Source organism: Aquarana catesbeiana, linkage group LG03 (genome assembly GCF_042186555.1).
Source record: "Aquarana catesbeiana isolate 2022-GZ linkage group LG03, ASM4218655v1, whole genome shotgun sequence".
In the NCBI taxonomy this organism is placed as follows: Eukaryota; Metazoa; Chordata; class Amphibia; order Anura; family Ranidae; genus Aquarana; species Aquarana catesbeiana.
In genome coordinates, this window is record NC_133326.1 from 339,543,344 (window position 1) to 339,569,166 (window position 25,823).

Here is a 25,823-nt window from a genome sequence, read left to right on the forward strand (position 1 = left end):
GGCGCCAATCGTGATAACGAAGGTAAGATCTAATCTTGGGCCTCTACTGCTTCGAAATTGAAGCCTATATTGTAACAAGATTAGGAGAGTTTGGCCTGACCTTAAAGTTTGTCTTGTGTTGTGTCTTGCAGAGAAAATGAATGGCTTCAACGACCGCAATTTCCTCCCCCTGTTCATAGACAAGTACAGGGAGCTGCCCTGTCTGTGGCAGGTGAGACACCCCCATTACAACAATAAACAAAAGAGGCAGGCAGCGCTGGAGAAACTGCTGGAGTTGGTGAAGCCAGTGGTCCCCACAGCAACCATCCCTTATTTAAAAACCAAAATTGGTGGCCTGGGGAGCACTTATCTTAGGGAGTGCAAGAAGGTCACGGATTCCCAGAGATCAGGAGCTGGAGCAGATGACGTTTATGTCCCCAGGCTGTGGTACTATGAGAGACTGCGACTTCTGTCAGACCACACTGAAGTCAGGGAATCCCTCTCCACTCTTCCTTCCACTCTTCCTTCCACCCCAGCTGAGGCTCCTGATGTCCAACCTGGGCCTTCAAGCTAGGAAGAAGTGGAGAAGCCCAGCTGGAGTCAGGTATAGCATTCTTCTTCAGATTTCTGGTCAATAAATAAATTATGTTTACTAGATGTCATTATTGATCACTAATTGCTGATTGCAAAAAGTGTTTGACATATCAATAGACAGTAGTGGGCACCCAAAATTGGGCCAAGAAGAAAAATGCAGGGCTCAGAATCATAGTCTGTTATATTTGTTAACATTCAATTTGCAACAGTCAGGAGGTGAAAATTGTGTGATTGATGAAAAAAATACTAAAACAATGTCCCTTTTTCATACACAGGAAGACCTCAGCCAGGAAGAGGTTGTGGAATGTGGCAGCCAGGAGGAGGCGGGGCTAAGTTGCAGCCAGGAGGAGGCGGGGCTAAGTGTCAGCCAGGAGAAGCCTGGGACAAGTCGAAGCCTGACCGAATCGCAGGTTCCTCCCCTCCGCCTTCCATACAAAAGAGTGAGGAAGGCGACTCACATGCAGGATTCTGCGCTCAGGCTCATTCAGGAGGCTTTTGCATCCCTCAGAGCCTTACCCACTCCTGAAGAGGCCTTTGCCTGCATGGCTGCCACAAAACTGCTGGGCATGCAGGAGGGTCAAAGCAAGCTATGTGAGGACCTTCTGTATAAAGTCCTAAGTAAGGGGGTGAGTGGGGAACTAACACCCAATACCCACCTGAGTGAGTTGGCCCCTCCTCCTCCTCCTGCTGCCACAACTCTACCACCAGAGCCACAGCATGGAAGGAGGCGTGGAAGGAAGACAAGAGAGTGATGACCCTGGGTTCAGTCTGGTCTGGCAAAAGATGCAGTCTCTTGTATGACCACAGCCTGGGGACACAGATGTCATCTGCTGCTTTCCGGATCTCTTGGACTTCTGGACCAGACTGCACTTCCTTAGATAAGGACTCCTCAGGCCACCAATTTTGCTTGAAAATAGTTGATGTGTGCCCTGGGGGTCCAAGGCTTCACCCATTTCTGCTGTTTTGGCACTGATCAGTTACTGATCAGTTACACTGATAGGTAGCACTGCTAGGTGGCACTGATTGGCACTTCTGGTGGGCATTGATAGTTGGCACTTGTGGGCATTGATAGGTGGCACTTGTGGGCATTGATAGGTGGCACTTGTGGGCACTGTTAGGTGGCACTGTGGGCACTGTTAGGTGGCACTGTTAGGTGGCACTGTGGGCACTGTTAGGTGGCACTGTGAGCACTGTTAGGTGGCACTTGTGGGCAGTGTTAGGTGGCATTATTAGATGTCACTGATGAGGCAGATGTGCCTCTTCCACTTTGGGACCGATGTCCCTGACATCTGAGCCGGTGATCGGCTTTTTTTCACTGTCAGCGTGAGTAGAAAAAAAAAACGATTACTGATCTTTTGTTTACATCATGTGATCAGCTGTCATTGGCTGACAGCTGATCACATGGTAAGGGGCCGGGACCTTAGATCGGTGATCACCCGAGTCTCAGTGACTCGGTGATCACAGCGCGCTCGGCGCGCACTGCAGAGCGTGTGCACAGGGAATTCAGGTCCGCGCTGTGGCCATCATTCGGCCATAGCGCGGATGCCAGGTGGTTAATAAATGACTTTTTTTGGAAATTATACTCTCCTATGTGTGTTTTCATTCAAAAAGGACAGTTTGTTGGTGACGATTCAGGTACATTTCTAAAGTACAATGTGAAATTAACAAGAGACAACAACACCAAACAATCTCCTACAGATTAAATATAACAACATATTAATGGTGTTGTGGTAACTTGACACACAAAACACACACAAAAATATTCTGGAGTAAAACTAAAAATACAATAAAACAAAGATCAGCCTTGAAAAAAATACAAACCAAAAAAAAATAATCTGCCTTAAAACAAACAAAAAAAAAAAAATACAACACAAAAATAATGTTGTCAGATGTGACAAATCAAAATATATAGAGGGAATCCCGATAAATAGTAAAGAAATAAGTTTGTGAGAAGTGTGTGTGAATATGAGCAGCAAAACTACTTCATTCTTCTCACATTATAAAGAAGAACAGAGTGCGCTGTATTAAACCATTTTGAACATTGCACCATGACAAAAGTGTTGTATCCATTGTGAACGCTAAGTTTACCAGACCGAGCTGTTCTGTTTCAGAATTTCTTCTGAGAATGCGTGGCACTTTGTGCGTCGGAACAGGCCACACATGATCGGAATTGACGCGATCGGATTTTGTTGTCGGAAAATTTTATAGCCTGCTCTCAAACTTTGTGTGTCGGAAAATCCGATGGAAAATGTCCGATGGAGCCCACACACGGTCGGAATTTCCGACAACACGCTCCGATCGGACATTTTCCATCGGAAAATCCGACCGTGTGTACGGGGCATTAGTGTACTGCGTCCTCTGCACAGTGTGCACCTAAAGCTACCTGAAGACAATTGCTGGTGTTCTCATACTAATAATACTACAGGCAAGTAGTTGATTCTGCTAGCTGCAGTATCAGTATATATATATACATCCCAGCTTTGTGCAGCTACATCTCACTGCAGGCCATTAGTATGTCTGGAAGGCCAACGAGGAGAGGCAGACAGTCACAAGCCAATAAAAGAGGGCAAGCAGGCTCTGTGTCTAGAGGCAACAGTGCTGGTCATGGAGACGGTGCATCCTCATCAGCACGTGGCCGTGGGACACAATTGTCCTTTTTTTCGGCAGCTGGCCGTGTTGAGCCGCAACATGCAGAAGACTTGGTAGAGTGGATGACCAAGCCGTCCTCATCCTCCTCATCCTCTCTCACCTAGGCTCAGGGTACTTTGTCTGGCAAAGCAGCTGCCAACGCGGCCTCTGCCCTCAGCTCAATGGCATCAGTCACTCCTTCCCTAGCCCCACCATATCCTCCCGAGGAGCCCCCCGAACTGTTTGACCACAGTGTTGGGTACATGCTCCAGGAGGATGCCCAGCGTTTTGAAGGCTCCGATGATGGTACCCAGCTAGAGGAAGGCAGTAATGTAAGCCCAGAGAGAGGGGTGCCCAAGAAGGACAGCAATCTGGCAGTCATGTTCCCCCAGCTGCAGCATACTGCCAGCTTTGCTCCAGTGATGAGGAGGGAGGGAATGATAAGGTCACTGACTCCACGTGGGTGCCTGATAAGAGGGAGGAGGAGGCACATCACCAACGAGGCAGGATGCCCTCCAGGGGCCAGTTTAAGGGCAGCACTCTGACTGCAAGGCTCTGCATGTGCAGGGCGCTGCTGTCTCTGTGCATTATTCCAAAAGTTCTTTGGTGTGGGCCTTTTTTGAGATGAGTGCATCAGATCCTACCGCTGATATTTGCAACATATGTCTCAAGCGTATCTCGCGTGGCCAAAACATCTCCCGCTTGGGCACCACATGCTTGACCAGACATACGTTGACCTGCCATGCAGTTCATTGGCAAGCGTACCTAAAAGACCAACAACAAAGAACAAAGAGGACCTCTCCTTGCTCCTCATCAGCTGGGACCTCCAACCCCACTATACCTTCAGTCCTCTCTGAGACCTGCAGTGAGAGGAATGAAGGTGTAGAATTAGTTGTGTCACAGCCAAGTACTTGGGGGCAATCTGCTATCGGTACACCGACGTCAGATTGTACCAGGCAAATTTCCCTGCCCCAACTGCTGCACCGCCGAAAGAAGTTCGCTCCCAGCCATCCACATGCCCAGCGGTTGAATGCTAGCTTGGCTAAATTGCTAGCACTTAAACTGCTGCCTTTTCAGTTGGTAGACTCTGCCCCCTTCCGTGAGTTTGTGGAATGTGCGGTTCCTTAGCGGCAGGTTCCCAAACGCCACTTTTTCTCATGGAAGGCGATTCCGGCTCTCTACCGGCATGTGGAAGGCAATGTCTTGGCCTCGCTGGACAGGGCGGTAAGGGGCATATTACCGCTGACTCATGGTCCAGCAGGCATGGACAGGGACGTTACCTATCTTTCACCGCGCACTGGGTGACTCTTCTGGCAGCTGGGAAGGATGCAGGACAGGGTGCAGTAGTGTTGGAGGTTGTTCCGCCACCACGCCTCCAAAACACTACTAGTGGTGATTCTGCCACACCTCTCTCCTCCACCCCCTCCTCTTCTTCTTCCTCCATGGCTTCTTCCTGTGCTGATTTGTCTTCGGAACCAGCGGTACTCCGTAGGCATTCAAGGGGCTACGCAAGCACGCAGGCAAAAGATGCCATGCGGTGCTTGAGCTGGTGTGCTTGGGGGACAGGAGCCACACTGGGGCAGAGATTCGGTCAGCTCTGCAGGGGCAGGTTCAGAGGTGGTTGACACCATGCCAGCTTAAGGCAGGTATGGTGGTTTGCGACAATGGCACCAACCTCCTCTCCGCCCTCCGGCAGGAACAACTGACCCATGTGCCCTGTTTGGCTCACGTCCTTAACTTGGTGGTGCAGCGGTTCTTGGGCAGGTACCCGAGCTTACAGGATGTCCTGAGGCAGGCCAGGAAAGTCTGTGTGCATTTCCGCAGGTCTTATAATGCCAGTGCTCGGCTGGTTGACCTCCAAAAGGAATTTAACCTGCCCAAGAACCGCCTAATCTGTGACATGCCCACCAGGTGGAACTCAACGTTGGCTATGCTGCAGTGGCTGCACATGCAGCAGAGGGCCATCAATGAGTACCTGTGTGACTATGGCACCAGGACAGGGTCAGGGAAACTTGTTTTTTTTCCCCACGCTAGTGGGCCATGATCAGGGATGCATGCACTGTCCTGTCACCATTTGAGGAGGCCATGAGGATGATGAACAGTGATAGTGCATGCATCAGTGACACTGTCCCCCTTGTCCACCTGTTAGAGCACATGCTGCGTGGAATAATGGACAGGGCACTTGAGGCAGAACAGAGGCAGGAAGAGGAGGACTTCCTTAACTCTCAAGGCCCTCTTTATCCAGACAGTATTCCTGCGTGCCCACCGATTACACAGGAAGAGGAGGAGGAGGAAGAGGAGGATTGTGTCAGCATGGAGGTGGAGCCTGGCACTCAGCATCAGCAGCAGTCTTTAAGGGATCATTTACAGTTCTAAGAAACCCATGGTCTTGTACATGGCTGGGAGGAGGTGGCTGCGGATGATGTCATCCTTAGTGAACCAGAGGACTCCGGACCGAATGCCTCAGCAAACCTACACTGCATGGCCTCCCTGATCCTGCAAAGCCTGCGGAAGGATCCTCGTATTCCTGGTATCAAGGAGAGGGACCAATACTGGCTGGCAACCCTCCTTGATCCACGTTACAAGGGTAAGGTTGCGGACCTTATCTTGCCGTTGCAGAGGGAGCAAAGGATGAAACATCTTCGGGAGGCCTTGCAGAAAGGTCTGTGCAACGCGTTCCCAGAGACTGGGAGGTTACAAACTCCTGTTCCTGGACAACGTGTTGCTGAGGCTTCGGTCAGTCAAAGAAGGAGCGGTGGAGAAAGTGGCCATCTGACCGATGCGTTCAGACAATTTTTTAGTCCGCAGCCCCAAGGTATGATCGGTTCCAACAACCATCGCCAGCTTATGTTTTACATGGTGCAGGAATACCTAGGGGCAAGATCTGACTTGGACACCTTTCCTACCAAAAATCCTCTGGGTTACTGGGTCATGAGGATGGATCACTGACCAGAGCTTGCACATGCATGTATGCAATTGAGCTACTGGCCTGTCTTGCATCCCGCGTTCTTTCAGAACGCACATTCAGTGCTGCTGGAGGCTTTGTAACCGATCACAGGGTGCGCCTGTCCACCGACTTGGTCGATCGACTAACCTTCATAAAAATGAATCAGTCTTGGATCACCACCAGCTAAAAAGCACCTGATGCTGATGTAACTGAATAATTTTTTTTTGAAATGTCAGATCCCTTCAAGACTGCCTATGCTGATGCTGAGTGACTATCCAGTTATGCTGAGTGACTATCCTCTTCCTCCTCAATGATCATGCTGATAGCTTGTAAGAATATTTTTGGTTCTGGGCACCTCCACCAGTGGCTAAGGCCCAACTTTTCTGCCCTTGTTTAACAGGGGCGTGTAATTACAATTATTGATGCAATATTTTGCAAGGAGGGTTTGTTGCTTCGCTCAACTTGAGTATTTGTGAGGGGTTGCAGTGTTGTGGCACCAGCACCAGTGCCTAAGGCCCAATTTTTCAGCCCCTGTTTAACAGGGGCGTGTAATTACAATTTTTGATGCAATATTTTGCAGGAAGGCTCATTCCTGCGCTCCAACTAGAGTATCTGTGAGGGGTTGCACTGTTGTGGCACTAGTGCCTAAGGCCCAATTTTTCTGCCCCTGTTCAACAGGGACATGTAATTACAATTCTTGATCTAATATTTCACAGCAGGGCCCGTTCCAGCTCCCGCCAAGAGTAGCTGTGAGGACTTACAGTGTTGTGGCAACACCACCACCACCAAAGGCCCAATTTTTCTGCCCCTGTTCAACAGGGTAATTACAATTCTTGATCTAATATTTCACAGCAGGGCCCGTTTCTGCGCCCACCAAGAGTAACTGGGAGGACTTACAGTGTTGTGGCACCAGCACCACCACCACCAAAGGCCCAATTTTTCTGACCCTGGTCAACAAGGGCATGTAATTACAATTCTTGATCTAATATTTTACAGCAGAGCCCGTTCCTGCACCCACCAAGAGTAACTGTGAGGGCTTACAGTGTTGTGGCAACACCAACACCAAAGGCCACAATTTCTGCAGAGTATATAGGGCAGGCCCCTACTTTCAAACATCCAACTTACAAACGACTCCTACTTGCAAACAGAAGGAGACAACAGGAAGTGAGATGAAATCTACCCCTAGGAAGGGAAATTCTCTCCTGTAAGAGTTAATATGGAAAAAACGTGTCTCCTCTCCACTGATGCTTTATCACCAATCATTGTTTCACTAAAAACCCCAAATTGTCAAAAAACATTTGTCATTGGGACAAAAAGTGAGGTGAAATCTTCTAAAGAGGTGCACAGACAGCAAAACAAATGTCACAAGGGTGATAACCTTTCCCTATGTTTTCCAAAAAGCATAATAGATTTTTTGGCTGGAGCTACACTTTAAAAATGTACCAGTTCAAAATCACATAGAGATTCTACTTAACAACAATCTTACAGTCCCTGTCTTGTTTGCACCGCCTGTATACTGCAGAGTATATAGGGCCTGGGGGCCCCACACCTTTCCTTTTTTTAATTTGGCTGCGGGGTTCCCCTTAATATCCATACAAGACCCAAAGGGCCTGGTAATGGACTGGGGAGTGGGGGGTACCCATGCCGTTTGTCTCACTGATTTTCATCTATATTGCACATTACATTAAAGCCGCAAGCAGTTTTAAATGACTTTTTTTCCTTTAAAAATGTCATTTTGTGCAGAGACTGTTATAAACATGGGAAACACATGCCACTTTACAGGCATACTATAGATACCCCTGTAGCACTAACTCGGTGGAGCTGCTGGTTTAAGCGGGCTTGTTACCTTCACTCTCCTTCCCTCTGTTTTAACGGCACCGGGTCTAGGGTTCCATTGAGTTTACCTCTGGATGATACACGCACCAACACTTGAATACATTTTCAATGCTTTATTAAACAATTTACTAAGGAAGTAGCAGGAAAGAGGCAGAAGGGAAACCGCAGAAGAAACTCAAATATCTTCTTATGAAACTCTTGACAAATGTCCTGGTAGAATTTGGATATTACAATAGGATGCACTCCCCTCGTGGGACACACTCTTTGCTCGCCTGGATAGGCCTCTCTCACTTGCCTAGCAGCCAGTACGTAGCACGAACAAAAGTCTCTGCCACAGACTTATTTTAGATAAACCTGTACGATCCTCTGCCACAGGATGTTTTGGTTTTCTGCAATGAAGGTCAGTCACAGTGCTTGAACCTTTAAGCCAACCCGGCAACACTATGCTGTATACTTACTTTTTAGGATACGTCCTCCAACCGAGTCACCAGGCCCCTCTCCAGAGTAGCACGCTGCATGATCCTTCCATTACGGGTCCTCCCCTGGGATCTCCTCAGTTGTCCAGCTTCTTCCCTTCTGGATAGACAGCTTAGGACCATTCCTCGGCTGCTGTAGTAGGCCCCAGATAAGCTTCTGGGCCCACCCCTGCACCGCAGCGATGTGGGCCTCCAGAACGGAGGACCACGAGATAGCTCTCTAACGCATACCTGTCGGCCAGGTGGGTCAGCAGGTGGTTGTAAAACGAACCCCACAATATGGCATCTGTCCCATAAATACCCTTGCCCAGAATGCAACTCGGAGGACCACCTCCACCGAATTGTCTCCGGGACAGAAGAGCATCCATATGCTTCGACACATTGCCCTTCCAACACTGGCCAGTGATAACAGAGACACCCACCGGTCAGTATGGAAACACACACAACATCAGTCAAGCTGAAACAGAGGCAAACCTAACCTATTTAACGAACAAGTTACTAAATTTACCTAACATATGGTGGATTGCAAATCTACCAGCGCTACACCCCCCAAGTACGATATTTAAAGGAATATTTCACTTTTTTTTTTTCACTTTAAGCATCATTAAAATCACTGCTCCAGAAAAAACGGCCTTTTTAAAACAATTTTTTGCATTGATACATGTCCCCTGGGGCAGGACCCGGGTCCCCAAACCCTTTTTAGGACAATACCATGCAAATTAGCCTTTAAATTTAGCACTTTTGAGTTTGAACGTTCGAGTCCCATAAACTTCAATGGGGTTCTAAAGTTCACGCAAATTTTCGGTCCGTTCACAGGTTCTGGTGTGAACCGAACCGGGGGGTGTTCGGCTCATCCCTATTGACCACCTCTATGACATAATCTCTCCCCTCTCCTAACCTGGCCAACTCTGTCTACAACAGTTCACTTTCATTCTCACTGGATGCACTTGCTGCCCCGACTGTTACAACCCTGGCTATCTGGCAACACCAGAAATCTCAAGAGACATTGCTGTGCTCTTGAATGACTGTGGCGTAAAAGCAAATCCCTCCTCTAGAAGGCGACACCTAGCAACTGGACCGGATGGATGAAGTTGAAGATGAAACCCTCTTTTCTACTCTTCTAACTTTTACCTTTTTAGGAGAAGTATCCACCACATCCTAATATCTGATACCACAGTAAACCCGTATGGATTTCCCCCCTTTAGCAGTCTAGATTTTGCTCTGTTAGCTAACATTAGCTATCTTTATTTGTCTTCAGGACACTAAAGAGATTGCATACACCCTGGAGGGGTAAAACCCCCCTCTCGGTATTGAGAGATTAGATTAGAGCTGTTTTATTCATGTTCATTTGCTCTCTTCTAGAATGTTTCCCTAGATATAATACATCCTGAACCCCCCCAATCTAAAGCTAGATTTAGATAAATATTGCTTTGTTTAGTTAGATTAGAGGTATTGTAATAGTTTAAACCTCCTGGATCTAACTGACTCCCCTCTATACCACTACATTGCTTTATATGGAAAGTGCCGAGGCGAAACCACATGCCACTCCCAGACGAGCTTGTCTACATCGCTTAGATGAAAACAACCTCGCCATACTTAGTAGAGACTATAGTCTCCGGGACCATTACGAATATGTTTATGATGATAACTCAGTTTTTTATGTACTTTATTTCTGAGGTGACAGGTGGACTTTGGTCCAGTCCATCTTATCCCAACATTAACCTCTCTTTTCTCTTTTTTTATGTTTTCCCCTTATATCTGAGTGCACCCCTAAGCCTAAAAATTGAAGAAACCCATCAAAACACTTCCTTCTCGAGAATCAGGATGACCATCTACAACAGGCAAGTACAGTCTGCCAGACCACAATGCTAAAGTCCCAGTTGCCTCTTTCGCACACTAAAGTATTAACACATAATGTGCAAGGTCTGAATTCCCCTACTAAGCGCGCTAAAGCCTTCCTTGACTACCATAAACTAGATGTAGATTTTCTGCTCCTTCAGGAAACGCACTTCTCACGCACTTCAGCTCCTAAATACTTGAATGCTAGGTTCCCCTTGATTTACTTATCTAATGGGGTAGATAAAAAAAGAGGAGTAGTGATTTGCATCGCAAAAAGGGTACCATTTACCCCCTCAACAGTCATCAGAGATAAGGAGGGGAGGTTTGTCATGGTAGCAGGGAAAGTAAATGACAGTGCCATGACTCTCATTTCATATTATGCCCCCAACACGGGTCAGGTAACTTTTTTCAAAACCATGTTGCGAACACTGATGCCTCATGTACAAGGCCAAGTGATAATAGGGGGAGATAGCAATGTCTCCTTAGATCAAGCCGCAGACAGGACCAATGTACATAAACCTATCCTGAAACATATTCCCAAACAACTGGCCCGGATCCTACATTCCTATGATCTCATAGATACTTGGCGGGATTCCCATCCCACTACCAGAGACTATACCCATTATTCTCAGGTCCATAAAACGTATTCGCGCATAGACCATTTATTAACGCAGTCTTCACTTTTACCCTCAATTGAATCAGTCAAAATAGTACCTAGCTCATGGTCAGATCACTCCTTAGTGCTAATGGTACTGACTGATTTATGGAAAAGACCAAAACCCTCCACATGGCGACTTAACGCATCATTACTCAATGACCCTATTATATACACTGAGATTGAGAAGGCCATACAACAATACTTTACAGTTAATCGAGCTAACGACACGTCCCCAAGTATTAATTGGGCGGCACATAAAGTCACCATACGTGGCACATTGATTCAAGTGGCCTCTAGGAAAAGAAGGGATGATGCTCAAAAAATCCAACAACAGGAAGATGAACTACATAAAATAGTTCAGGAACAAAAATCTAACACTCACCTTGACCTGCGACATAAAATAGACACAGCTAGAATGGCACTAAATCTTAGTCTAACAACCAAAGCAGAGAAATTTCTACGCTGGTCTAGACATCTGATCTGTATAATAAGCCAGCCCCATTTCCCAAGGACCGAGCAGAGGAATTTTTCAATGACATTTCCTTGCCAACATTAGAACAGGAACACACAGAATTAATGGAAACAGACTTCACTGAAGGAGAAATACTGGCAGCCATTAAGAGCTTGAACCCCTCAAAAGCACCTGGCCCAGATGGCTTTACGGGCCACTATTATAGAAAATTTGCAGCCATACTGACTCCTCATTTGTGTTCCTTTGTTAATGCGATATGGAAAGGCAACCCCCTATCTTTACATGAAAATGAGGCCCTCATTCAAGTAATCCCTAAACCAGGAAAGGATCATGGGGATCCCGCAAATTATCACCCGATATCGCTCATTAATGTGGACCTTAAACTAATGACCAAAGTCTTGGCAACTAGAATGAATTCTTTTCTGGCCAAATATATCCACCCTGATCAAGTGGGATTTGTTCTAAATAGACAGGCCTCGGACCAAACCTGATGAGCGATCGATATCATTGCAGCACTTAACTCAAACTGGGACAATTTGGGTTCGCGGAAGGGTATGATTTTGTCGTTAGACCTTTATAAGGCTTTCGACTCGGTAACGTGGGAGTATATATACTACGCATTGAGAAAATATGGATTTGGGCCTCATTTTCTGAATATATTACAAGTACTGTACAACACACCCACAGCCAAAATCCAGATAAAAGGCTACAAATCCCACACAATCAATATACACAGGGGAACGAGACAAGGGTGCCCCCTCTCTCCTATTTTATTTATATTAGCATTAGAACCCCTAGCAATAAAGCTTAGGAATCACCAAGACAAAAAAGGCATATGCTGCGGAGACGGGGAGCAGAAATGCTCTCTGTTCGCCGATGATATCCTTATGTTCCTTTCCTCTCCGATCACGTCCTTTCCTAACTTGTACCGAGTCTTGAGGCGCTTCACCGCGTTCTCAGGTCTCACGATAAACCATTCCAAATCTGAAGCCCTAAATTTGACCCTAGAACCACAGACTGTACAACTTCTCCAAAAATCGTTCCAGTTTAAATGGCAACAAAATAAACTCCCATATTTGGGAATTTTTTTTTTAACCAACAATCTGCAGACTCTTTATCAGGCCAATTACCCCCGTCTCTATAAGAAGCTATCAGCAGATTTATTGTCATGGGCTAAAAGCCCTCCATCGTGGTTTGGCAGACTGTATTCCATTAAAATGAATCTCTTACCAAGACTGTTGTATTTGTTCAGAACCCTTCCAATAGCAATCAATAGGCCTGATCTTAAGGTTTTTCAGAAAAAAATCATGCAGTTCATATGGGGAGACACAAGACCTAGGGTGAATCAGCGAACCCTCTACGCCCCCAGAATTAAAGGGGGGTTGGGAGTACCAAATTTGGTCAGGTATTTTGAGGCAGCCCAATTGGCTCAACTAATTCGTACCCATTCTGGACTGCCTCAACCTTCTTGGATGAAGCTGGAATCATCCCCATACCCCACAAAACCAATTAGCCATTTGCTGTGGCTCCATATGAAAGACAGACCTACCATTTTGTGCCCCACATTATCATTTTCATTAGGTCTGTGGGATAGATTACAAAAACCTTTTACCTTCCGCTCACCTCATGCTCCCTTAGCCCCATTAACGGGCAACCCAGATTTCACCCCGGGTCTTAATCCTCAAAGATTATTATGGTGGACCAATAAGGGCTTGATTCGTATAGCTGACTTATGTGACCATAGAGGTATACTATCGAAACAATTCCTTATAGAAAAATACCAATTACCTAATACAGAATTCTATCACTACCTCCAGATAGTACATTTCCTGAAAACTCTACAGCGCAAATCTGACATTATGACGTTCACTCCAATGGAATATCTATGCAGGTCCTTCGATAAACATAAAGGTCACATATCCAACATTTATGGCATTTTTTCCTCCAAGACAGAAAAATTATTTTACATGCAAAAGTGGGAACAAGATATGGAGGAAACGGACACATGGTTTAATACGGCTCAATTAGCCTCAAAAGGTTATATAAATACCTCCCTAATAGAGGCGAATTATAAAGTCTTATTACGGTGGTATATGGTTCCGGCGAGAATTGCTACATACATCCCCGGCGCATCCCCACTGTGTTTTAGGGGGTGTGGAGGGGAGGGCACGATATATCATACTTGGTGGTCCTGTTCTAAGGTTAGACGGTTTTGGATACGCATCTATAATTTTATCTACTCACTGACCCAAGTTAACCTAACCAAATCCCCACAACAGGCACTACTGGGAAGTCCAGTGGAAGGTGTGCCTCGGTACACGAAAAAACTCATATCCTTTGTCTTCACAGCATCTAGAATTGCGATTGCTAGATCCTGGAGAAAACCTTTGATCCCATTTGAACTGGTAAAAGCTAAACTGACATGGATCATGATTAATGAACGCCTGTCGGCGATCCTTTCGGATAAACAACAGGCTTTCGACAGGATCTGGGAACCATGGTTGACATACCTATCTGCGAGCTTTGATAACTAATGGATCTCAGAGAAGATCCCTAGGGGTGCACTCAACCCCAATTCTTCCCCCCACCTCTTCTTTTCTTCTTCTTCTGCCCCCTTGCTCTTTAATTTTTCCTCTCTCCACATTTATTAGTTTATGTAGGTTCTCCTGTCTGGTGTTATTGCCCTCGCAATATTAGCAAAGAATCAAGAAGCGATAGTAGCATAGCTGCTTGAAAGTGGGGGGGATTGGGGGGTTGGGAGCCTCTCGTCCGCAGAGTAGATCCCATTTGGGGTGGACGGGTGGGCTCCCGGTGCCACAACCTCTCTACAAGGAATACATAAGTGATAAGGTAACAATTCTGGGGCAACTAAAATGTAAGGACAGACAGATGTAGAACTGATATACTCACCAGTAAAAATGTTACATTTTGCTATAAGTACTGTGTGTAGGCCATGTTGGCCGAGTTCTGTTCTCTCAATCTCTTCTACATTGTTGTTTATATTTGAGCAATATGTATTGTATATTTTTTATACACTATATTCAATAAAAATATTGGAAAGTAAAAGCAAATCCCTGTAGGACTTCACCCTATATAAATCTGCCCTCCTAAAATACAATTCCTGCCTACATGCTGCCAAACAAACCTACTTTGTCTCTCTTATGCCGCATACACACGACCGGACTTTACGGCATACTTGGTTCGGTGGACAGGAGTCCGTCGGACAATTCGATCGTGTGTGGGCTCCAGCGGACTTTTTTTCCCCAAAAGTTCAACGGACCTAGAAATTAAACAAGTTTCAAATCTTTGCGACGGACTCGAGTTCGGTCGAAAAGTCCACTCGTCTGTATGCTAGTCCGACGGACAAGAAATGACGCTAGGGCAGCTATTGGCTACTGGCTATGAACTTCCTTGTTTTAGTCCGGGCATACGTCATCACGTACAAATCCGTCGGACTTTGGTTGATCGTGTGTAGGCAAGTCTGTTCATTCGGAAAGTCCGTTGTAAAGTCCGTTGAAAAGTCCGCAGGACAAAGTCTGCCGTAAAGTCCGCTCGTGTGTACGCGGCATTATGAATACCTTGTCATCCAGTCCTCCATGGCTCTTCTCTACTTTTAACTCTCTGCTTTGTCCCCCACCCCCTCTACCCACTAACCCACTCACTGCCCAAGAAATTGCCAATCACTTCAAAGATAAGATTGATACAATATGTGAGGACACCGCCTCTGTACGTACATCTTCCCACTCAACATACCTTGTCTAACAGCACAGTCAACAATCCTCTTTTGAACTGGTTACTACTGAAGAGGTTAAAACTTTTCTCAGATGCCCCCCTAACCAGTTGTCCCCTGGATCCTGTTCCCTCACAACTACTACGGTCACCCTCCTATTCTATCCTATGCTCACTCACATCTTTAATCTCTCCCTCTCTAGTGGCACTTTCCCTTCCCCCTCTAAACCATTCACAGACTACATCCATAATTAAAAGCTCTCACTGGACCCCACCAACCTCAACAACTTAAGACCCAACTCATTGCTCCCATTCACCACTAACTTCTATAACCGTCTTAACTCCTACCTCATTGAAAGTAACCTTCTTGACCCCTTACAGTCTGGCTTTCGCTGGCAGCACTCCACAGGAACTGCCCTACTAAAACTCACTAAGGATTTACTAACTGTTAAAACCAATGGCCACTACTTCGTACTCCTACTAGTTGACCTCTCTGTGGCCTTAGATACTGATAACCACCCGCTCCTTCTCAATAAACTTTGTTCCCTTGGCCTCCTACCTATCACAGCACTCCTTCAGTGTTACCTACAACTCTGTCTCCTCCTCTCTATTGCCTCTTTCTGTGGGGGTCCCCCAAGACTCTGTTCTTGGACCCCTTCTCTTCTCTATCTACACATCCTCCCTCGGTCACTTGATAACCTCCCATGGCTTCCAATACCATCTATATGCCGATGACACCTAAATCTATATGTCTACTCCTCTCCTCACTCCTTCAGTCTCCTCCCGCATTACAAGCTTACTAACTGATATCAGCATGGATGTTGCACCACTTCCTTAACACAATCTCTATAAAACCAAGCTGATAATATCCCCCCCTCCCACTGCTGTGCCCATCTCCATGACTTTTCCATCAAAATCAATAATGCAACCATCAATCCCTCCCCTCACACCAGGGTACTAGGTGTAATCCTAGACTCTGACCTCTCCTGTCGGCCCCAAATCCAGTCGTCAAAAGCTTGTAGACTTCACCTCCGTAACATCTCTAAAATGCGCCCCTTTTTAACTAATGAAACCACCAAGCTAGTATTTCTCTCCCTTATTATCTCTCGCCTTGACTATTGCAACTGTCTCCTCATAGGCTTACCTCTCCATAGGCCAATCCACTCTTCAGTCTATCATGAATACTGCTGCCAGACTCATCTACCTTACCAACAGCTCATTGTCTGCCACTCCTCTCCGCCAGTCCTTACACTGACTTCCAATCGCCTAGAAAATTAAATTTGAATATTAACCACATCATACAAAGCCATTCACAACTCTGCCCCAGCTACATCACCAATCTTTTCTCCAAATATCACTATAACCGTCCTCTCTGCTCCTCTCAAGACCTCCTGCTCTCAAGCTTCCTTGTCTCCTCCTTCCCTGATCATCTCCGGAACGCTTCGGAGCCTCTCCCATCTTCTGGAACTCTCTTTAAAATAAGCTTGCCTAGATGCCAGGAATCTTAGCAAAAATACTCTACTGACAAATCAATCCCCTAAGTGAGATAGAAGCACAATCCCCTAAGTGAGATAGAAGCACTGGCCTACCTATTTTTTCCACATGATACAGCTCACAATTTCAATAAATAAAATGCATTATATGTAGACACCTTCCCATTCTGTATAGTGATGACAGTTATAAGGTGATACTAGGTCAGGGTGTCAGGTATGTAGCCAGAAAGGCATGCACCATAGGCAACATGGTGTCCCCCAGTCTTTATGTCTGTATAGGTGTGGAGTCGCCGGATCTCATCTTGCCTGGTTTGGTTAGGGACAAGACTGTGACAGTATGTGCTTATATAAAACCCACCTCAAAAAATACACTGTTGCAGGCATCTAGTTGCCACTCACCTCATACTATTAAGGCAATCCCAAGAGGATAATTCATGTGAGTTGGACGTAATTGTTCTAGTTTGGCTGACTATGATAGGAAATCAGCCTCACTGCAACATGGTGTCCCCCAGTCCTTATGTCTCCGATCCACCAACATGTATGTGGATGAATACCACTGGCATGTATAGGTGTGGAGCTGCCAGGAGTTCATGTTGCAGTCATTTGGGTGATCCCATACTGTTACTTCATGTTCTAACAGCTTTTCCTCAAACCATCACTAAACTAGTTAACTGCTACACTAAATATGTCATATACAGTATGTGGTCACATGTATTGAGTGCAGCATTAAGTACGTAGGCAGGACAACCAGATGATTGAATGATAGAATGAAAGATCACTTCTCTGACATAAGAAAGAAACACAAATGCTAACCTGGATAAACATTTTAATCTGTTCCATCGCCAAAATGTACAATCCTTTAGGGTACAGATTGCAGAGAGGATAGACTGTCCTGCTCATAGTGGTGATCGGTTTGCAGTCCTTTGTAAGAGGGAGGTGTACTGGATATTTAAATTAGACAACCGTATCCAAACGGGTTTGAACTATGAGTGGGACCTTACCCACTATTATGAATAGCTTTATTTACTTCCCTTGGGGTTACCACCACCACTACCTATCCCTGTTCCTGGACCTACTACTCAGAGTTCTGTTATCAGAACATTTCTATTGAGTTTTCCCATTTATTTAACCCCAACCTTCCATATTGCTATCATCATACCAAGGTATAGAGTGTTTTGTTGGGGATTCCTTTTAATTATTCATTTGTAAATCATTTAGACTTTTTTTACTTTATTTACTTTTACTCAGGATTATTAAACTATTTTATGGGGAAATGTGTGCATATTCACATTGTGACAGACCTAGCCAGGACAGAGGCTTTTGGAGAGGACTGAATGCAAGCCTCTTGCCTTTTGATTATGGGCCCTGGATTTTAAGGGAACAATACTCTTTGCGAGGTTAATGAGAAATCCAGTCTGATCTGTACTAATCAGACTCAATCATGTATATATGTATATATTGTATGTTGTCTCATTCTGTTGCATTTTCGGCTAGACTTTGAGTGCTTTTTGATGCATTTGGATTTTTTTTTTCAGGGATATATGGCTATTATGGTCTTTTTTTGTTTTTCGTGTGTGTGGTTTTTCACACACACGGATTCCTCCGGCCAACTCCATGCACACCTGACAGTTCCCGCCTCACCTCCCATCGCACGGATGCTCCCGCTCCTCTCCTCTTGTATCTGCCCCACCCACACACCCCAGGGATGTGTGGGTGGGAAGTTTGAAGCCCGAAGGGAAAAGGTGCTGACAGCCTATGTGTGGTGCCTCCATCCCTCCATCCTGCCTCCCAGTGTATAAACAAATTTAAATCCCTGACACAGACAGCATGCAAATATGTAGCCTCTCAGTGGGTGGGCCTTGGCGCCGAGAGGCCACATATTTGCGTACCACACTACAAACGCAGCTGTGCTGAGATCACATGTCCTGGCCACTCTTGACACAATTACCGGCAGCTTACTGAAAGCTCTCGATCACTGCTTGCGTTCGGGAGCTTTCCAATTATGTGACCCCCGGGACAGCCAATCACAGCAGTCATGATCATAAACCCTGCCTTGACTTCATAAACCCATTAAAGGGTCGGGAGGCACTAGCGCAAAGGGGTTAAGGGGTGCTCTGTGGACTCTGATACAAGGGAAGCTTTGGTGAGCAGAGACCCCCTTACATCAGAGTTCCCCTTTACAATAGAGTCCATAGCATTCCCCCTTACATCATGCCCCCCCCTTAATATGGGTTCCCGGAACACCCCTTACATCAGCATTACCCTTTACATCAGACCCCCACTTAAATCAGGGTTCCCATTTACATTAGAGTCCACGGTGTAATAGGAAATTCTGCGGACTCTAAGGGGGGCTGCGTGGACTCTGATGTAAGGGGGACTCTGTGGATTGTGATGTAAGGGGGGCTCTGCAGAATTTACTGTAAGGGGGGCTGTGCAGACTTTGATGTAAGGGAGCAGGAGGCAGAAGGCAGAAGGAGCTGGAGATCTGCACAGTAAACAGAGAATAAAAAGGGGCACTGTGATTAGAGAGAAACGTGGAAGGCATGATTGCCAGGGGCACTGCGATGGAGGCTGTGATTGCTAGGGGTATTGTAATGTACAGGGTCACTCTGATATAAAGGGGACTACACTGTAAAGTGGGAACTGTAATCATTACAGTATCCCTTTACAGTGCAGTCCCCTTTATACCGCAGTGTCCCCTTTACATTACAGTATGGAGGCCTGACTCTTTAAATATCCCATCACCAACCGCCCCCGCGAATGTCTATGCCTAGGTCCCTGGAAAAATTGGCTGCTCAGTCTAAAATGCCCAGGCCTATTTCTTTACACTGTCCGGGCCTGCCAGTGGGTCTGCTTTGATGTGCAGCTTCATAGATCCATCCTTTGTTCAACAGTTGTTTGGAGCCGAGATGAGCTCCTTCCCTGGCCTGCACTCACAAAGGTGGACATGGTATTGCATTCCTTTGTAGCCTGAGTGGTATACATTTTTCATTACCTCCCTCCCTAGCTGCACATACTCACCCTCGCTTCACTACCCTGTTCCTCTATTCAGTCTCTGAGAACAAATAGCGCTACCAGCAATCTTCAGGGATGGAGATGCATGTGACTCACTACGCTTTCTCTCATGTTTCAATGCTGTTGTTTGGGGACAGTGTTGTCACACGGGTGAAGAGAGAGGCAAAGCACAGGTTCATTTAAATTTCTCCTTCAAAATTCATTGTGCAGAGATTATGCTGACAAAATACAACTTTCAAAATACAACAATAATTATAGGGAAAACAAACATATACAGTATGTGTTACACACAAATTTTGTTTTTTAGCTACACTGGGGGAAGATTTACTATAATGGGAGCACTCAGAATCTAGTGCAGCTGTGCATAGTAACCAATCAGCCTTTAACTTCAGCTTGTTTAATTAAGCTTTTCCCAAAAAACTGAAACTGATTGGTTTCTATGCAGAGCTGCACCAGAATTTGTATGCTCCAGTTTTAGTAAATCTACCCCGTGATCTCAAAATAAGTATCCAGATTTCATTTTAGTTAGAAAAATATATATAAAATATATGGAAGAACATGGAAGTGCATGTATAAATAGGCTCTAAACTACAAAACAACAAATTCTGTTATATGTGCCTTTTTTAATTTTACCATAGGAGAATATAAAATGCATTAATGTATTAATGATTATATTTTTGTGGCAAGTATTTTTTTCTATTTAAGCCAAAACGAATGGATCCAACAACATTTTTTATTTTATTTTAATCACACTTCTTTTTCACTTTACTACGGGCCATTCGGGGTATTCCTTAAATGTGCATTGGTATAATTGGGTACCACAAAATCTTCAGGCTTTCAGAAAGTCCAATTTCCGATGTCACAAGCACACACTGGGTTTAGATCCATTACCTATGGATATTAAGAGGTTAAGGAGTTCTCAAAAAGTTACACATGCTTTAACAAATATGGCTTGACCATCACCTCTAGATATAAACCACTTCTTTGTCTTTGCAAGGCCACATTTCTATATTTTTATAGAAAGTGATACCTCCAGGATGAATGTAACATGTCTTGAAAGGCTGTGTAATTATAAACACAGGTTAGCCAATAAGGACATAACCACGTACTAACCACCTATTTTGTCCTTGACCTATATTTTTTTCTTCCTTCACGGGTTAGGAAAATATTCAGTCTACGTTCCTTACATAACAAGGCATTCCCTGTCTGTGACTGTCAGGTTAGAACTTCTCGAATTGCATGTTGTCACCGTCTACCTTAAACATATATCACCAATCTGTTTCTTTTGAAATGTCTGTGCTTTGCAGTATGAGAGGTGCTGTGCCATTGCACTTGGTTGCCTTATACTATACCCGTAGAAATGCTGAAAGGATTTCATTTCTCATAAGGAATTAAATAAAATGGTTATGTCTTACTTGTTTCCTTTACTACCTCCTCCCTTGATTTTTATAAGGATAATAAAATGTCCTTCCTGTTGCTCACATCAATGTCACCTTCAATTTAAAATTGCTCATTCTCACCACCAGTAATTGCTATTATTATAAAGGAATGTTATCTTGAGTTATATAACTGACAGATGTAACATAAAAAGGACTCCAGATTGTCAAGGCAATTCCCCTCCTCTCTAGAACAAGCCCCAGATGTCATATGTAAATAAATACTTGGGGTCCATAAAGAACATATATTGCATGCTGTTTTGCATAAATGAAATCTGTACATCCATTTTGTCATTGCATTTATATATGCTGTATTTGCGGTCATATTTTCTGTTAAATCATTCACTCCTTTCCATATGTTAGCCTAAAATCCAATTGTGGACTCAATTTACAAAGCTAATGCAGAAGAGTGACAGCAGAAAAAAGACCAAATGGTCCATTGACTTAAAAAAAACACAAAATTTCCGCGCTCACAGACAGAACCGGTATGCAGCCTCCCCTGAATCACACCTCCTAAAAGGAGGGTGAGATAAGCTAACTGAAAAAAGAGAGGTAGGGGTAACTGGCGCTCCCTATGGCGGGGTATCCTGTACGGTGTGTGTGCTATAACCCCTAAACCAAAAATAGTTAAACCTTAAGAGAACCTAACACCTCATAATAAATATAATGTAGCATAATAAGCAAACCTAGTGAATGTATATGTGTGTCATTATCTGTATAAAAACACATAAACCGCTACCATATAAAGTGACTCTAATTGCAGTGGGAGAGTATGTGACCATCACACTCTCCCCTACTGACCCACAATAGATAACAGCATAAATATGTATAAACCACTATTAGTATCTTGCAAGTGATAGTAAGTGTCCACTCCAGCGGGTATGAAACATATATAGTGAGCAAAATAAATTGTGAACATCAGTCCCATAAGAAATAGGTAAAAAATAAGGTAAAAAATTGATATATACAATGAAAAAATGAAAAAATATGAAACTCCAAAATGACAAAGTTTTCATAAAAATTGTGACTCTTGCGCTGAAATTAATATCCGGTGACTTCCGTGCTCCCCCTCAAGGGTCCCCACTCACCAGCTCCTCATACCCCTGCAGGGGCAATAGGCATGTAACAGCAGAAGAGGAAGGGCTTCCCAGATCCAATGCAGGCATCCACATGTGTCTCCTCTGTGACCCAGCTCCAAGCAGTGGATGGTACACCAACTTCTTACATCACGTCCTCATAGGAAAAAACAGGTCTCCCATAGTGTAGTAGTTTTTATAAAAGGACTTTATTAAAAAAGCAACCACTAAAAACGATCATGACTCCCCATTCAGGGGCAGCCAGAAAACTCACACTAAATGTGGGATAAATAGCGTGGAAAGAGGGAGCTATGGATGGAGCACATTAGCCGAACGACGTGCGCCTCAGCTGCGTTCCAAGCTCGCTCTAACTTCCGGGTGTGACGTAAATGCGGAGCTGGGTCACAGAGGAGACACATGTGGACGCCTGCATTGGATCTGGGAAGCCCTTCATCTTCTGCTGTTACATGCCTATTGCCCCTGCAGGGGTATGAGGAGCTGGTGAGTGGGGACCCTTGAGGGGGAGCACGGAAGTCACCAGATATTAATTTCAGCACAAGAGTCACAATTTTTATGAACACTGTCATTTTGGAGTTTCATATTTTTTCATTGTATATATCAATTTTTTACCTTATTTTTTACCTATTTCTTATGGGACTGATGTTCACAATTTATTTTGCTCACTATATATGTTTCATACCCGCTGGAGTGGACACTTACTATCACTTGCAAGATACTAATAGTGGTTTATACATATTTATGCTGTTATCTATTGTGGGTCAGTAGGGGAGAGTGTGATGGTCACATACTCTCCCACTGCAATTAGAGTCACTTTATATGGTAGCGGTTTATGTGTTTTTATACAGATAATGACACACATATACATTCACTAGGTTTGCTTATTATGCTACATTATATTTATTATGAGGTGTTAGGTTCTCTTAAGGTTTAACTATTTTTGGTTTAGGGGTTATAGCACACACACCGTACAGGATACCCCGCCATAGGGAGCGCCAGTTACCCCTACCTCTCTTTTTTCAGTTAGCTTATCTCACCCTCCTTTTAGGAGGTGTGATTCAGGGGAGGCTGCATACCGGTTCTGTCTGTGAGCGCGGAAATTTTGTGTTTTTTTTAAGTCAATGGACCATTTGGTCTTTTTTCTGCTGTCACTCTTCTGCGCCAGTTACCCCTACCTCTCTTTTTTCAGTTAGCAAATGGTCCATCGAGTCTGCCCCTTGATTTTTATTGATATACACACTCACCGGCCACTTTATTAGATACACCTTGCTAGTAGAGGGTTGGAACCCCTTTTGCCTTCAGAACTGCTTTAATTCTTCGTGGCATAGATTCAACAAGGTGTTGGAATGATTCCTTAGAGATTTTGGTCCATATTGACATGATAGCATCACGCAGTTGCTGCAGATTTGTCGGCTGAACATCCATGATGCAAATCTAAATGCCAAAAGGTGCTCTATTGGATTGAGGTCTGGTGACTGTGGAGGCCATTGGAGTACAGTGAACTCATTGTCATGTTCAAGATACCAGTTTGACATGATTTGAGCTTTGTGACATGGTGCATTATCCTGCTGGAAGTAGCCATCAGAAGTTGGGTACACTGTAGTCATAAAGGGATGGACATGTCAGCAACAATACTCAGGTAGGCCGTGGCATTTAAACAATGCTCAATTGGTACTAAGGGGCCCAAAGTGTGCCAAGAAAATATCCCCCACACCATTACACCAACAGCCTGAACCATTGATACAAGGCAGGATGGATCCATGCTTTCATGTTTCATGTTGTTTACGCCAAATTCTGAACCCTACCATCTGAATGTCGCAGCTGAAATCCAGACTCCTCAGATCAGGCAACGTTTTTTCCAATCTTCTGTTATTCAATTTTGGTAAGCCTGTGTGAATTGTAGCCTCAGTTTCCTGTTCTTAGCTGACAGGAATGTGTTCTTCTATTGCTGTAGCCTATCTGTTTCAAGGTTCGATGTGTTGTGCATTCGGAGATGGTATTCTGTATACTTTGGTTGTAACGAGTGGTTAATTAGGTTGCTGTTGCCTTTCTATCATCTCAAACCAGTCTGCCCGTTCTCCTCTGACACTGACAAGGCATTTTCATCCACACAACTGCAGCTCACTGGATATTTTCTCTTTTTCAGACCATTCTCTGTAAACGCTAGAGATGGTTGTGCGTGAAAATCCCAGTAGATCAGCAGATTTTGAAATACCCAGATCAGCCCGTCTGGCACCAACAACCATGCCTTTAGTAAGTCGTCTTTACCACGTCTAGATGCCTAAACGTATTGAGTTGCTGTGATTGGCTAAATAACAATTTGTGTTACCAAGCAATTAAACAGGTGTACATAATAAATTGGCCAGTAAGTGTGTGTATATATATATATATATATATATATATATATATATATATATATATATATCTATGTTTGTCCCAAGCATGTTTGGATCCACTTACTTTTGATACACTTACTTACTGTAAGTGGATCCACTTGGATCCACTTACTGTTGATTGGCTCACTACCTCTGCTGGTCATGTAATCCTAGCATCAACTACACTTTCAGTAAAATAATACTTTCTAAGATTGGCTATTGGACTTTCCTGCTGCTAATTGAAGACACTTCCCTGTGTTTTTTCATATTGAAAATAATGACCTCCTGAACTTTATTTGCCCCTTGATGTATTTAAAGGTTTCAAGTGTCTCCTCTTTGGGATTAATAAAGTATTCTGTTTCTGATTATTTTTGTTGCCTGTCTATGAACTCATGCTAGCCTATCAATATATTTTTCTAAGTTAGGTCTCCAGAACTGGACACAGTGGGGGAGATTTACTAAAAATGGTGCACACAGAATCTGGTGTCTGGTCGACTCGAACATCGGCTGTTTGCCAGTTCGGCGAACAGCGAACAATTTGGGGTGTTCGCGGCAGATTCGAAAGCCGCAGAACACCCTTTAAAAGTCTGTGGGAGAAATCAAAAGTGCTAATTTTAAAGGCTTATATGCATGGTATTGTCATAAAAAGTGTTTGGGGACCTGGGTCCTGCCCCAGGGGACATGTATCAATGCAAAAAGCAGTTTTAAAAACAGCAGTTTTTTCGGAAGCAGTGATTTTAATAATGCTTAAAGTGAAACAATAAAAGTGTAATATTCCTTTAAATTTCGTACCTGGGGGGTGTCTATAGTATGTCTGTAAAAGGGCGCATGTTTCCTGTGTTTAGAACAGTCTGACAGCAAAATGACAAGGAAAAAAGTAATTTAAAACTACTCACGGTTATTAATGAATTGTCAGTCCGACAATACACATAAAAGTTCATTAATAAAAACAGCATTGGATTTCCCCACAGGGGAACCCCGAACCAAAATTTAAAAAAAAAATATCGTGGGGGTCCCCCTAAATTCCATACCCGGCCCTTCAGGTCTGGTATGGATATTAAGGGGAACCTCGCGTCAAAATTTTTTAAAAAATGACGTAGGGTCCCCCCAAAAATCCATTCCAGACCCTTATCCAAGCACGCAGCCTAGCAGGCTGCTGGAAAAGAGGGGGGGGAAGAGACAGCGCCCCCCCTCCTGAACCGTACCAGGCCACATGCCCTCATCATTGGAAGGGTGCTTTGAGGTAGCCCCC

General features: G+C 44.5%; 1 protein-coding gene across 2 annotated transcripts in view; it reads right to left on the bottom strand.

Annotated features, from left to right (window-relative positions):
- The window catches only part of HTR4 (5-hydroxytryptamine receptor 4), an 842,991-nt gene that overhangs the window by 289,015 nt on the left and 528,153 nt on the right, over positions 1-25,823 (bottom strand). The window lies entirely within an intron of this gene.